Source organism: Anomaloglossus baeobatrachus, chromosome 7 (assembly GCF_048569485.1).
Source record: "Anomaloglossus baeobatrachus isolate aAnoBae1 chromosome 7, aAnoBae1.hap1, whole genome shotgun sequence".
Lineage (NCBI taxonomy): Eukaryota > Metazoa > Chordata > Amphibia > Anura > Aromobatidae > Anomaloglossus > Anomaloglossus baeobatrachus.
The window spans coordinates 198357831-198372446 of NC_134359.1; the positions used below are offsets into that span (position 1 = coordinate 198357831).

Genomic DNA, 14616 nt, shown 5'->3' on the forward strand with positions numbered 1-14616 from the left:
TCATAGTCTCGGTATAGAAGTTTCGATTTTTAAAGGGCACCTTTCATAGTGAGAGACTAATGTCAAATTTGTCTTTCTCACATCTCTGAGATAGTTGAACGAAGGAATTATAAATATGTGCTGTCTAAGTGCTCAGAAGGAAGAAGATGTCATGCGATGTAGGATGGCACCAAGCATGCCAAATAAAAACAGTGGTTTTCTTTTGCCAGATTGAAATGCTTCCATGCGCATCTCTCCCTGCTAGAAAAGTTTGATAGCAGTCTTCTTGAACAGTGAAAGGGCAAGAAAACAACAAGAACAAAGATGGAAGTCAAAACCATGCATAAACAGCTCAATCCATAGACTGTATTGTTAATGCATCACCTGAACTTCACAGCCAACTTCTCTGCCCAAAAACGTAGAAACCAGACCATAAGATCTGAAGAGCATTTTGATGAGTCTTTGCTTTTTCACTGAAGGTTTTAAGTTGGCCTCTAACGGAGTGGGCCTTATCTCTTCTCCTTCATTGTCTGGTGTCTGGAGTTGGACTAATGCAAACCTTACCAGCCATAAACCAATGCTCAATCTGGCAAAATAAAACCCACCGTTTTCATTTGGCATGCCTTATGCCATCCTACATCGGATGACGTCTTCTCTTTTTTATGCACTTAGACAGCACAGATTTATGATTCCTTCATTGCACTATCTCAGAGATTTGAGAAGGTCAAATATCCACCGCCTGGGTTGAAAATGGAACTAAGCCTTTCAACACGGAAGAAGGAGATTAAACCGACGAGGATGGGATTCGAACCCATGCATGCAGAGCACAATGGATTAGCAGCCCATCGCCTTAACCACTCGGCCACCTCGTCTACATGAGAAACCTGAAATCAGGTGATATGATCTGATGAGGATATTGACTAGTCTGTGCAATTGAGCTAAAGATTGTGTATCGGCCTCTGGCAAAATGGAGCTTATCACATCTCCTACACTGGATAATGAAAAGAGTTAGACTAGCTCAAACCATATCAGAAATGAGCTAATGCTCAGGGTTTTAATAACAGTATTTTTACTGAAGATTGAATGTCGTGTCTGTATTGAAGCCCTGAAAATTGGTTTATCCCAGATAGCATTTGCATTAGTTTGTCTCTAGACATCAGATGACACTGAAGAAGATCAGAAAAGGCCACTCTACCAGAAGCTGCTTTACTATCGGTCAGTAGGAAAAGAGGTGCTGTGGCTGAGTTGGTTAAAGTGCCTGTCTAGTAAACAGGAGATCCTGAGTTCGAATCTCAGCAGTGCCTTCTTTTCATAGTCTCGGTATAGAAGTTTCGATTTTTAAAGGGCACCTTTCATAGTGAGAGACTAATGTCAAATTTGTCTTTCTCACATCTCTGAGATAGTTGAACGAAGGAATTATAAATATGTGCTGTCTAAGTGCTCAGAAGGAAGAAGATGTCATGCGATGTAGGATGGCACCAAGCATGCCAAATAAAAACAGTGGTTTTCTTTTGCCAGATTGAAATGCTTCCATGCGCATCTCTCCCTGCTAGAAAAGTTTGATAGCAGTCTTCTTGAACAGTGAAAGGGCAAGAAAACAACAAGAACAAAGATGGAAGTCAAAACCATGCATAAACAGCTCAATCCATAGACTGTATTGTTAATGCATCACCTGAACTTCACAGCCAACTTCTCTGCCCAAAAACGTAGAAACCAGACCATAAGATCTGAAGAGCATTTTGATGAGTCTTTGCTTTTTCACTGAAGGTTTTAAGTTGGCCTCTAACGGAGTGGGCCTTATCTCTTCTCCTTCATTGTCTGGTGTCTGGAGTTGGACTAATGCAAACCTTACCAGCCATAAACCAATGCTCAATCTGGCAAAATAAAACCCACCGTTTTCATTTGGCATGCCTTATGCCATCCTACATCGGATGACGTCTTCTCTTTTTTATGCACTTAGACAGCACAGATTTATGATTCCTTCATTGCACTATCTCAGAGATTTGAGAAGGTCAAATATCCACCGCCTGGGTTGAAAATGGAACTAAGCCTTTCAACACGGAAGAAAGAGATTAAACCGACGAGGATGGGATTCGAACCCATGCATGCAGAGCACAATGGATTAGCAGTCCATCGCCTTAACCACTCGGCCACCTCGTCTACATGAGAAACCTGAAATCAGGTGATATGATCTGATGAGGATATTGACTAGTCTGTGCAATTGAGCTAAAGATTGTGTATCGGCCTCTGGCAAAATGGAGCTTATCACATCTCCTACACTGGATAATGAAAAGAGTTAGACTAGCTCAAACCATATCAGAAATGAGCTAATGCTCAGGGTTTTAATAACAGTATTTTTACTGAAGATTGAATGTCGTGTCTGTATTGAAGCCCTGAAAATTGGTTTATCCCAGATAGCATTTGCATTAGTTTGTCTCTAGACATCAGATGACACTGAAGAAGATCAGAAAAGGCCACTCTACCAGAAGCTGCTTTACTATCGGTCAGTAGGAAAAGAGGTGCTGTGGCTTAGTTGGTTAAAGTGCCTGTCTAGTAAACAGGAGATCCTGAGTTCGAATCTCAGCAGTGCCTTCTTTTCATAGTCTCGGTATAGAAGTTTCGATTTTTAAAGGGCACCTTTCATAGTGAGAGACTAATGTCAAATTTGTCTTTCTCACATCTCTGAGATAGTTGAACGAAGGAATTATAAATATGTGCTGTCTAAGTGCTCAGAAGGAAGAAGATGTCATGCGATGTAGGATGGCACCAAGCATGCCAAATAAAAACAGTGGTTTTCTTTTGCCAGATTGAAATGCTTCCATGCGCATCTCTCCCTGCTAGAAAAGTTTGATAGCAGTCTTCTTGAACAGTGAAAGGGCAAGAAAACAACAAGAACAAAGATGGAAGTCAAAACCATGCATAAACAGCTCAATCCATAGACTGTATTGTTAATGCATCACCTGAACTTCACAGCCAACTTCTCTGCCCAAAAACGTAGAAACCAGACCATAAGATCTGAAGAGCATTTTGATGAGTCTTTGCTTTTTCACTGAAGGTTTTAAGTTGGCCTCTAACGGAGTGGGCCTTATCTCTTCTCCTTCATTGTCTGGTGTCTGGAGTTGGACTAATGCAAACCTTACCAGCCATAAACCAATGCTCAATCTGGCAAAATAAAACCCACCGTTTTCATTTGGCATGCCTTATGCCATCCTACATCGGATGACGTCTTCTCTTTTTTATGCACTTAGACAGCACAGATTTATGATTCCTTCATTGCACTATCTCAGAGATTTGAGAAGGTCAAATATCCACCGCCTGGGTTGAAAATGGAACTAAGCCTTTCAACACGGAAGAAGGAGATTAAACCGACGAGGATGGGATTCGAACCCATGCATGCAGAGCACAATGGATTAGCAGCCCATCGCCTTAACCACTCGGCCACCTCGTCTACATGAGAAACCTGAAATCAGGTGATATGATCTGATGAGGATATTGACTAGTCTGTGCAATTGAGCTAAAGATTGTGTATCGGCCTCTGGCAAAATGGAGCTTATCACATCTCCTACACTGGATAATGAAAAGAGTTAGACTAGCTCAAACCATATCAGAAATGAGCTAATGCTCAGGGTTTTAATAACAGTATTTTTACTGAAGATTGAATGTCGTGTCTGTATTGAAGCCCTGAAAATTGGTTTATCCCAGATAGCATTTGCATTAGTTTGTCTCTAGACATCAGATGACACTGAAGAAGATCAGAAAAGGCCACTCTACCAGAAGCTGCTTTACTATCGGTCAGTAGGAAAAGAGGTGCTGTGGCTTAGTTGGTTAAAGTGCCTGTCTAGTAAACAGGAGATCCTGAGTTCGAATCTCAGCAGTGCCTTCTTTTCATAGTCTCGGTATAGAAGTTTCGATTTTTAAAGGGCACCTTTCATAGTGAGAGACTAATGTCAAATTTGTCTTTCTCACATCTCTGAGATAGTTGAACGAAGGAATTATAAATATGTGCTGTCTAAGTGCTCAGAAGGAAGAAGATGTCATGCGATGTAGGATGGCACCAAGCATGCCAAATAAAAACAGTGGTTTTCTTTTGCCAGATTGAAATGCTTCCATGCGCATCTCTCCCTGCTAGAAAAGTTTGATAGCAGTCTTCTTGAACAGTGAAAGGGCAAGAAAACAACAAGAACAAAGATGGAAGTCAAAACCATGCATAAACAGCTCAATCCATAGACTGTATTGTTAATGCATCACCTGAACTTCACAGCCAACTTCTCTGCCCAAAAACGTAGAAACCAGACCATAAGATCTGAAGAGCATTTTGATGAGTCTTTGCTTTTTCACTGAAGGTTTTAAGTTGGCCTCTAACGGAGTGGGCCTTATCTCTTCTCCTTCATTGTCTGGTGTCTGGAGTTGGACTAATGCAAACCTTACCAGCCATAAACCAATGCTCAATCTGGCAAAATAAAACCCACCGTTTTCATTTGGCATGCCTTATGCCATCCTACATCGGATGACGTCTTCTCTTTTTTATGCACTTAGACAGCACAGATTTATGATTCCTTCATTGCACTATCTCAGAGATTTGAGAAGGTCAAATATCCACCGCCTGGGTTGAAAATGGAACTAAGCCTTTCAACACGGAAGAAGGAGATTAAACCGACGAGGATGGGATTCGAACCCATGCATGCAGAGCACAATGGATTAGCAGCCCATCGCCTTAACCACTCGGCCACCTCGTCTACATGAGAAACCTGAAATCAGGTGATATGATCTGATGAGGATATTGACTAGTCTGTGCAATTGAGCTAAAGATTGTGTATCGGCCTCTGGCAAAATGGAGCTTATCACATCTCCTACACTGGATAATGAAAAGAGTTAGACTAGCTCAAACCATATCAGAAATGAGCTAATGCTCAGGGTTTTAATAACAGTATTTTTACTGAAGATTGAATGTCGTGTCTGTATTGAAGCCCTGAAAATTGGTTTATCCCAGATAGCATTTGCATTAGTTTGTCTCTAGACATCAGATGACACTGAAGAAGATCAGAAAAGGCCACTCTACCAGAAGCTGCTTTACTATCGGTCAGTAGGAAAAGAGGTGCTGTGGCTGAGTTGGTTAAAGTGCCTGTCTAGTAAACAGGAGATCCTGAGTTCGAATCTCAGCAGTGCCTTCTTTTCATAGTCTCGGTATAGAAGTTTCGATTTTTAAAGGGCACCTTTCATAGTGAGAGACTAATGTCAAATTTGTCTTTCTCACATCTCTGAGATAGTTGAACGAAGGAATTATAAATATGTGCTGTCTAAGTGCTCAGAAGGAAGAAGATGTCATGCGATGTAGGATGGCACCAAGCATGCCAAATAAAAACAGTGGTTTTCTTTTGCCAGATTGAAATGCTTCCATGCGCATCTCTCCCTGCTAGAAAAGTTTGATAGCAGTCTTCTTGAACAGTGAAAGGGCAAGAAAACAACAAGAACAAAGATGGAAGTCAAAACCATGCATAAACAGCTCAATCCATAGACTGTATTGTTAATGCATCACCTGAACTTCACAGCCAACTTCTCTGCCCAAAAACGTAGAAACCAGACCATAAGATCTGAAGAGCATTTTGATGAGTCTTTGCTTTTTCACTGAAGGTTTTAAGTTGGCCTCTAACGGAGTGGGCCTTATCTCTTCTCCTTCATTGTCTGGTGTCTGGAGTTGGACTAATGCAAACCTTACCAGCCATAAACCAATGCTCAATCTGGCAAAATAAAACCCACCGTTTTCATTTGGCATGCCTTATGCCATCCTACATCGGATGACGTCTTCTCTTTTTTATGCACTTAGACAGCACAGATTTATGATTCCTTCATTGCACTATCTCAGAGATTTGAGAAGGTCAAATATCCACCGCCTGGGTTGAAAATGGAACTAAGCCTTTCAACACGGAAGAAAGAGATTAAACCGACGAGGATGGGATTCGAACCCATGCATGCAGAGCACAATGGATTAGCAGTCCATCGCCTTAACCACTCGGCCACCTCGTCTACATGAGAAACCTGAAATCAGGTGATATGATCTGATGAGGATATTGACTAGTCTGTGCAATTGAGCTAAAGATTGTGTATCGGCCTCTGGCAAAATGGAGCTTATCACATCTCCTACACTGGATAATGAAAAGAGTTAGACTAGCTCAAACCATATCAGAAATGAGCTAATGCTCAGGGTTTTAATAACAGTATTTTTACTGAAGATTGAATGTCGTGTCTGTATTGAAGCCCTGAAAATTGGTTTATCCCAGATAGCATTTGCATTAGTTTGTCTCTAGACATCAGATGACACTGAAGAAGATCAGAAAAGGCCACTCTACCAGAAGCTGCTTTACTATCGGTCAGTAGGAACAGAGGTGCTGTGGCTTAGTTGGTTAAAGTGCCTGTCTAGTAAACAGGAGATCCTGAGTTCGAATCTCAGCAGTGCCTTCTTTTCATAGTCTCGGTATAGAAGTTTCGATTTTTAAAGGGCACCTTTCATAGTGAGAGACTAATGTCAAATTTGTCTTTCTCACATCTCTGAGATAGTTGAACGAAGGAATTATAAATATGTGCTGTCTAAGTGCTCAGAAGGAAGAAGATGTCATGCGATGTAGGATGGCACCAAGCATGCCAAATAAAAACAGTGGTTTTCTTTTGCCAGATTGAAATGCTTCCATGCGCATCTCTCCCTGCTAGAAAAGTTTGATAGCAGTCTTCTTGAACAGTGAAAGGGCAAGAAAACAACAAGAACAAAGATGGAAGTCAAAACCATGCATAAACAGCTCAATCCATAGACTGTATTGTTAATGCATCACCTGAACTTCACAGCCAACTTCTCTGCCCAAAAACGTAGAAACCAGACCATAAGATCTGAAGAGCATTTTGATGAGTCTTTGCTTTTTCACTGAAGGTTTTAAGTTGGCCTCTAACGGAGTGGGCCTTATCTCTTCTCCTTCATTGTCTGGTGTCTGGAGTTGGACTAATGCAAACCTTACCAGCCATAAACCAATGCTCAATCTGGCAAAATAAAACCCACCGTTTTCATTTGGCATGCCTTATGCCATCCTACATCGGATGACGTCTTCTCTTTTTTATGCACTTAGACAGCACAGATTTATGATTCCTTCATTGCACTATCTCAGAGATTTGAGAAGGTCAAATATCCACCGCCTGGGTTGAAAATGGAACTAAGCCTTTCAACACGGAAGAAAGAGATTAAACCGACGAGGATGGGATTCGAACCCATGCATGCAGAGCACAATGGATTAGCAGTCCATCGCCTTAACCACTCGGCCACCTCGTCTACATGAGAAACCTGAAATCAGGTGATATGATCTGATGAGGATATTGACTAGTCTGTGCAATTGAGCTAAAGATTGTGTATCGGCCTCTGGCAAAATGGAGCTTATCACATCTCCTACACTGGATAATGAAAAGAGTTAGACTAGCTCAAACCATATCAGAAATGAGCTAATGCTCAGGGTTTTAATAACAGTATTTTTACTGAAGATTGAATGTCGTGTCTGTATTGAAGCCCTGAAAATTGGTTTATCCCAGATAGCATTTGCATTAGTTTGTCTCTAGACATCAGATGACACTGAAGAAGATCAGAAAAGGCCACTCTACCAGAAGCTGCTTTACTATCGGTCAGTAGGAACAGAGGTGCTGTGGCTTAGTTGGTTAAAGTGCCTGTCTAGTAAACAGGAGATCCTGAGTTCGAATCTCAGCAGTGCCTTCTTTTCATAGTCTCGGTATAGAAGTTTCGATTTTTAAAGGGCACCTTTCATAGTGAGAGACTAATGTCAAATTTGTCTTTCTCACATCTCTGAGATAGTTGAACGAAGGAATTATAAATATGTGCTGTCTAAGTGCTCAGAAGGAAGAAGATGTCATGCGATGTAGGATGGCACCAAGCATGCCAAATAAAAACAGTGGTTTTCTTTTGCCAGATTGAAATGCTTCCATGCGCATCTCTCCCTGCTAGAAAAGTTTGATAGCAGTCTTCTTGAACAGTGAAAGGGCAAGAAAACAACAAGAACAAAGATGGAAGTCAAAACCATGCATAAACAGCTCAATCCATAGACTGTATTGTTAATGCATCACCTGAACTTCACAGCCAACTTCTCTGCCCAAAAACGTAGAAACCAGACCATAAGATCTGAAGAGCATTTTGATGAGTCTTTGCTTTTTCACTGAAGGTTTTAAGTTGGCCTCTAACGGAGTGGGCCTTATCTCTTCTCCTTCATTGTCTGGTGTCTGGAGTTGGACTAATGCAAACCTTACCAGCCATAAACCAATGCTCAATCTGGCAAAATAAAACCCACCGTTTTCATTTGGCATGCCTTATGCCATCCTACATCGGATGACGTCTTCTCTTTTTTATGCACTTAGACAGCACAGATTTATGATTCCTTCATTGCACTATCTCAGAGATTTGAGAAGGTCAAATATCCACCGCCTGGGTTGAAAATGGAACTAAGCCTTTCAACACGGAAGAAAGAGATTAAACCGACGAGGATGGGATTCGAACCCATGCATGCAGAGCACAATGGATTAGCAGTCCATCGCCTTAACCACTCGGCCACCTCGTCTACATGAGAAACCTGAAATCAGGTGATATGATCTGATGAGGATATTGACTAGTCTGTGCAATTGAGCTAAAGATTGTGTATCGGCCTCTGGCAAAATGGAGCTTATCACATCTCCTACACTGGATAATGAAAAGAGTTAGACTAGCTCAAACCATATCAGAAATGAGCTAATGCTCAGGGTTTTAATAACAGTATTTTTACTGAAGATTGAATGTCGTGTCTGTATTGAAGCCCTGAAAATTGGTTTATCCCAGATAGCATTTGCATTAGTTTGTCTCTAGACATCAGATGACACTGAAGAAGATCAGAAAAGGCCACTCTACCAGAAGCTGCTTTACTATCGGTCAGTAGGAAAAGAGGTGCTGTGGCTTAGTTGGTTAAAGCGCCTGTCTAGTAAACAGGAGATCCTGAGTTCGAATCTCAGCAGTGCCTTCTTTTCATAGTCTCGGTATAGAAGTTTCGATTTTTAAAGGGCACCTTTCATAGTGAGAGACTAATGTCAAATTTGTCTTTCTCACATCTCTGAGATAGTTGAATGAAGGAATTATAAATATGTGCTGTCTAAGTGCTCAGAAGGAAGAAGATGTCATGCGATGTAGGATGGCACCAAGCATGCCAAATAAAAACAGTGGTTTTCTTTTGCCAGATTGAAATGCTTCCATGCGCATCTCTCCCTGCTAGAAAAGTTTGATAGCAGTCTTCTTGAACAGTGAAAGGGCAAGAAAACAACAAGAACAAAGATGGAAGTCAAAACCATGCATAAACAGCTCAATTCATAGACTGTATTGTTAATGCATCACCTGAACTTCACAGCCAACTTCTCTGCCCAAAAACGTAGAAACCAGACCATAAGATCTGAAGAGCATTTTGATGAGTCTTTGCTTTTTCACTGAAGGTTTTAAGTTGGCCTCTAACGGAGTGGGCCTTATCTCTTCTCCTTCATTGTCTGGTGTCTGGAGTTGGACTAATGCAAACCTTACCAGCCATAAACCAATGCTCAATCTGGCAAAATAAAACCCACCGTTTTCATTTGGCATGCCTTATGCCATCCTACATCGGATGACGTCTTCTCTTTTTTATGCACTTAGACAGCACAGATTTATGATTCCTTCATTGCACTATCTCAGAGATTTGAGAAGGTCAAATATCCACCGCCTGGGTTGAAAATGGAAGTAAGCCTTTCAACACGGAAGAAGGAGATTAAACCGACGAGGATGGGATTCGAACCCATGCATGCAGAGCACAATGGATTAGCAGCCCATCGCCTTAACCACTCGGCCACCTCGTCTACATGAGAAACCTGAAATCAGGTGATATGATCTGATGAGGATATTGACTAGTCTGTGCAATTGAGCTAAAGATTGTGTATCGGCCTCTGGCAAAATGGAGCTTATCACATCTCCTACACTGGATAATGAAAAGAGTTAGACTAGCTCAAACCATATCAGAAATGAGCTAATGCTCAGGGTTTTAATAACAGTATTTTTACTGAAGATTGAATGTCGTGTCTGTATTGAAGCCCTGAAAATTGGTTTATCCCAGATAGCATTTGCATTAGTTTGTCTCTAGACATCAGATGACACTGAAGAAGATCAGAAAAGGCCACTCTACCAGAAGCTGCTTTACTATCGGTCAGTAGGAAAAGAGGTGCTGTGGCTTAGTTGGTTAAAGTGCCTGTCTAGTAAACAGGAGATCCTGAGTTCGAATCTCAGCAGTGCCTTCTTTTCATAGTCTCGGTATAGAAGTTTCGATTTTTAAAGGGCACCTTTCATAGTGAGAGACTAATGTCAAATTTGTCTTTCTCACATCTCTGAGATAGTTGAACGAAGGAATTATAAATATGTGCTGTCTAAGTGCTCAGAAGGAAGAAGATGTCATGCGATGTAGGATGGCACCAAGCATGCCAAATAAAAACAGTGGTTTTCTTTTGCCAGATTGAAATGCTTCCATGCGCATCTCTCCCTGCTAGAAAAGTTTGATAGCAGTCTTCTTGAACAGTGAAAGGGCAAGAAAACAACAAGAATAAAGATGGAAGTCAAAACCATGCATAAACAGCTCAATCCATAGACTGTATTGTTAATGCATCACCTGAACTTCACAGCCAACTTCTCTGCCCAAAAACGTAGAAACCAGACCATAAGATCTGAAGAGCATTTTGATGAGTCTTTGCTTTTTCACTGAAGGTTTTAAGTTGGCCTCTAACGGAGTGGGCCTTATCTCTTCTCCTTCATTGTCTGGTGTCTGGAGTTGGACTAATGCAAACCTTACCAGCCATAAACCAATGCTCAATCTGGCAAAATAAAACCCACCGTTTTCATTTGGCATGCCTTATGCCATCCTACATCGGATGACGTCTTCTCTTTTTTATGCACTTAGACAGCACAGATTTATGATTCCTTCATTGCACTATCTCAGAGATTTGAGAAGGTCAAATATCCACCGCCTGGGTTGAAAATGGAAGTAAGCCTTTCAACACGGAAGAAGGAGATTAAACCGACGAGGATGGGATTCGAACCCATGCATGCAGAGCACAATGGATTAGCAGCCCATCGCCTTAACCACTCGGCCACCTCGTCTACATGAGAAACCTGAAATCAGGTGATATGATCTGATGAGGATATTGACTAGTCTGTGCAATTGAGCTAAAGATTGTGTATCGGCCTCTGGCAAAATGGAGCTTATCACATCTCCTACACTGGATAATGAAAAGAGTTAGACTAGCTCAAACCATATCAGAAATGAGCTAATGCTCAGGGTTTTAATAACAGTATTTTTACTGAAGATTGAATGTCGTGTCTGTATTGAAGCCCTGAAAATTGGTTTATCCCAGATAGCATTTGCATTAGTTTGTCTCTAGACATCAGATGACACTGAAGAAGATCAGAAAAGGCCACTCTACCAGAAGCTGCTTTACTATCGGTCAGTAGGAAAAGAGGTGCTGTGGCTTAGTTGGTTAAAGTGCCTGTCTAGTAAACAGGAGATCCTGAGTTCGAATCTCAGCAGTGCCTTCTTTTCATAGTCTCGGTATAGAAGTTTCGATTTTTAAAGGGCACCTTTCATAGTGAGAGACTAATGTCAAATTTGTCTTTCTCACATCTCTGAGATAGTTGAACGAAGGAATTATAAATATGTGCTGTCTAAGTGCTCAGAAGGAAGAAGATGTCATGCGATGTAGGATGGCACCAAGCATGCCAAATAAAAACAGTGGTTTTCTTTTGCCAGATTGAAATGCTTCCATGCGCATCTCTCCCTGCTAGAAAAGTTTGATAGCAGTCTTCTTGAACAGTGAAAGGGCAAGAAAACAACAAGAACAAAGATGGAAGTCAAAACCATGCATAAACAGCTCAATCCATAGACTGTATTGTTAATGCATCACCTGAACTTCACAGCCAACTTCTCTGCCCAAAAACGTAGAAACCAGACCATAAGATCTGAAGAGCATTTTGATGAGTCTTTGCTTTTTCACTGAAGGTTTTAAGTTGGCCTCTAACGGAGTGGGCCTTATCTCTTCTCCTTCATTGTCTGGTGTCTGGAGTTGGACTAATGCAAACCTTACCAGCCATAAACCAATGCTCAATCTGGCAAAATAAAACCCACCGTTTTCATTTGGCATGCCTTATGCCATCCTACATCGGATGACGTCTTCTCTTTTTTATGCACTTAGACAGCACAGATTTATGATTCCTTCATTGCACTATCTCAGAGATTTGAGAAGGTAAAATATCCACCGCCTGGGTTGAAAATGGAACTAAGCCTTTCAACACGGAAGAAGGAGATTAAACCGACGAGGATGGGATTCGAACCCATGCATGCAGAGCACAATGGATTAGCAGCCCATCGCCTTAACCACTCGGCCACCTCGTCTACATGAGAAACCTGAAATCAGGTGATATGATCTGATGAGGATATTGACTAGTCTGTGCAATTGAGCTAAAGATTGTGTATCGGCCTCTGGCAAAATGGAGCTTATCACATCTCCTACACTGGATAATGAAAAGAGTTAGACTAGCTCAAACCATATCAGAAATGAGCTAATGCTCAGGGTTTTAATAACAGTATTTTTACTGAAGATTGAATGTCGTGTCTGTATTGAAGCCCTGAAAATTGGTTTATCCCAGATAGCATTTGCATTAGTTTGTCTCTAGACATCAGATGACACTGAAGAAGATCAGAAAAGGCCACTCTACCAGAAGCTGCTTTACTATCGGTCAGTAGGAAAAGAGGTGCTGTGGCTGAGTTGGTTAAAGTGCCTGTCTAGTAAACAGGAGATCCTGAGTTCGAATCTCAGCAGTGCCTTCTTTTCATAGTCTCGGTATAGAAGTTTCGATTTTTAAAGGGCACCTTTCATAGTGAGAGACTAATGTCAAATTTGTCTTTCTCACATCTCTGAGATAGTTGAACGAAGGAATTATAAATATGTGCTGTCTAAGTGCTCAGAAGGAAGAAGATGTCATGCGATGTAGGATGGCACCAAGCATGCCAAATAAAAACAGTGGTTTTCTTTTGCCAGATTGAAATGCTTCCATGCGCATCTCTCCCTGCTAGAAAAGTTTGATAGCAGTCTTCTTGAACAGTGAAAGGGCAAGAAAACAACAAGAACAAAGATGGAAGTCAAAACCATGCATAAACAGCTCAATCCATAGACTGTATTGTTAATGCATCACCTGAACTTCACAGCCAACTTCTCTGCCCAAAAACGTAGAAACCAGACCATAAGATCTGAAGAGCATTTTGATGAGTCTTTGCTTTTTCACTGAAGGTTTTAAGTTGGCCTCTAACGGAGTGGGCCTTATCTCTTCTCCTTCATTGTCTGGTGTCTGGAGTTGGACTAATGCAAACCTTACCAGCCATAAACCAATGCTCAATCTGGCAAAATAAAACCCACCGTTTTCATTTGGCATGCCTTATGCCATCCTACATCGGATGACGTCTTCTCTTTTTTATGCACTTAGACAGCACAGATTTATGATTCCTTCATTGCACTATCTCAGAGATTTGAGAAGGTCAAATATCCACCGCCTGGGTTGAAAATGGAACTAAGCCTTTCAACACGGAAGAAAGAGATTAAACCGACGAGGATGGGATTCGAACCCATGCATGCAGAGCACAATGGATTAGCAGTCCATCGCCTTAACCACTCGGCCACCTCGTCTACATGAGAAACCTGAAATCAGGTGATATGATCTGATGAGGATATTGACTAGTCTGTGCAATTGAGCTAAAGATTGTGTATCGGCCTCTGGCAAAATGGAGCTTATCACATCTCCTACACTGGATAATGAAAAGAGTTAGACTAGCTCAAACCATATCAGAAATGAGCTAATGCTCAGGGTTTTAATAACAGTATTTTTACTGAAGATTGAATGTCGTGTCTGTATTGAAGCCCTGAAAATTGGTTTATCCCAGATAGCATTTGCATTAGTTTGTCTCTAGACATCAGATGACACTGAAGAAGATCAGAAAAGGCCACTCTACCAGAAGCTGCTTTACTATCGGTCAGTAGGAACAGAGGTGCTGTGGCTTAGTTGGTTAAAGTGCCTGTCTAGTAAACAGGAGATCCTGAGTTCGAATCTCAGCAGTGCCTTCTTTTCATAGTCTCGGTATAGAAGTTTCGATTTTTAAAGGGCACCTTTCATAGTGAGAGACTAATGTCAAATTTGTCTTTCTCACATCTCTGAGATAGTTGAACGAAGGAATTATAAATATGTGCTGTCTAAGTGCTCAGAAGGAAGAAGATGTCATGCGATGTAGGATGGCACCAAGCATGCCAAATAAAAACAGTGGTTTTCTTTTGCCAGATTGAAATGCTTCCATGCGCATCTCTCCCTGCTAGAAAAGTTTGATAGCAGTCTTCTTGAACAGTGAAAGGGCAAGAAAACAACAAGAACAAAGATGGAAGTCAAAACCATGCATAAACAGCTCAATCCATAGACTGTATTGTTAATGCATCACCTGAACTTCACAGCCAACTTCTCTGCCCAAAAACGTAGAAACCAGACCATAAGATCTGAAGAGCATTTTGATGAGTCTTTGCTTT

At 41.3% G+C, this 14616-nt stretch overlaps 9 non-coding genes across 9 annotated transcripts; 4 read left to right on the top strand and 5 right to left on the bottom strand.

The window, feature by feature from the left end:
- Positions 1-1209: 1209 nt before the first annotated feature.
- On the top strand, positions 1210-1283 carry TRNAT-AGU (transfer RNA threonine (anticodon AGU)). The gene has a single exon. It is a non-coding gene; the product is annotated as a tRNA-Thr (tRNA).
- Positions 1284-2057: 774 nt separating this feature from the next.
- On the bottom strand, positions 2058-2139 carry TRNAS-GCU (transfer RNA serine (anticodon GCU)). Its single transcript has one exon. It is a non-coding gene; the product is annotated as a tRNA-Ser (tRNA).
- A 2934-nt stretch (positions 2140-5073) lies between these two features.
- TRNAT-AGU (transfer RNA threonine (anticodon AGU)) lies at positions 5074-5147 on the top strand. Its single transcript has one exon. It is a non-coding gene; the product is annotated as a tRNA-Thr (tRNA).
- Positions 5148-5921: 774 nt separating this feature from the next.
- On the bottom strand, positions 5922-6003 carry TRNAS-GCU (transfer RNA serine (anticodon GCU)). The gene has a single exon. It is a non-coding gene; the product is annotated as a tRNA-Ser (tRNA).
- A 1206-nt stretch (positions 6004-7209) lies between these two features.
- On the bottom strand, positions 7210-7291 carry TRNAS-GCU (transfer RNA serine (anticodon GCU)). The gene has a single exon. It is a non-coding gene; the product is annotated as a tRNA-Ser (tRNA).
- A 1206-nt stretch (positions 7292-8497) lies between these two features.
- TRNAS-GCU (transfer RNA serine (anticodon GCU)) lies at positions 8498-8579 on the bottom strand. Its single transcript has one exon. It is a non-coding gene; the product is annotated as a tRNA-Ser (tRNA).
- Positions 8580-8937: 358 nt separating this feature from the next.
- On the top strand, positions 8938-9011 carry TRNAT-AGU (transfer RNA threonine (anticodon AGU)). Its single transcript has one exon. It is a non-coding gene; the product is annotated as a tRNA-Thr (tRNA).
- A 3790-nt stretch (positions 9012-12801) lies between these two features.
- On the top strand, positions 12802-12875 carry TRNAT-AGU (transfer RNA threonine (anticodon AGU)). Its single transcript has one exon. It is a non-coding gene; the product is annotated as a tRNA-Thr (tRNA).
- A 774-nt stretch (positions 12876-13649) lies between these two features.
- On the bottom strand, positions 13650-13731 carry TRNAS-GCU (transfer RNA serine (anticodon GCU)). Its single transcript has one exon. It is a non-coding gene; the product is annotated as a tRNA-Ser (tRNA).
- Between the last annotated feature and the right edge of the window lie 885 nt (positions 13732-14616).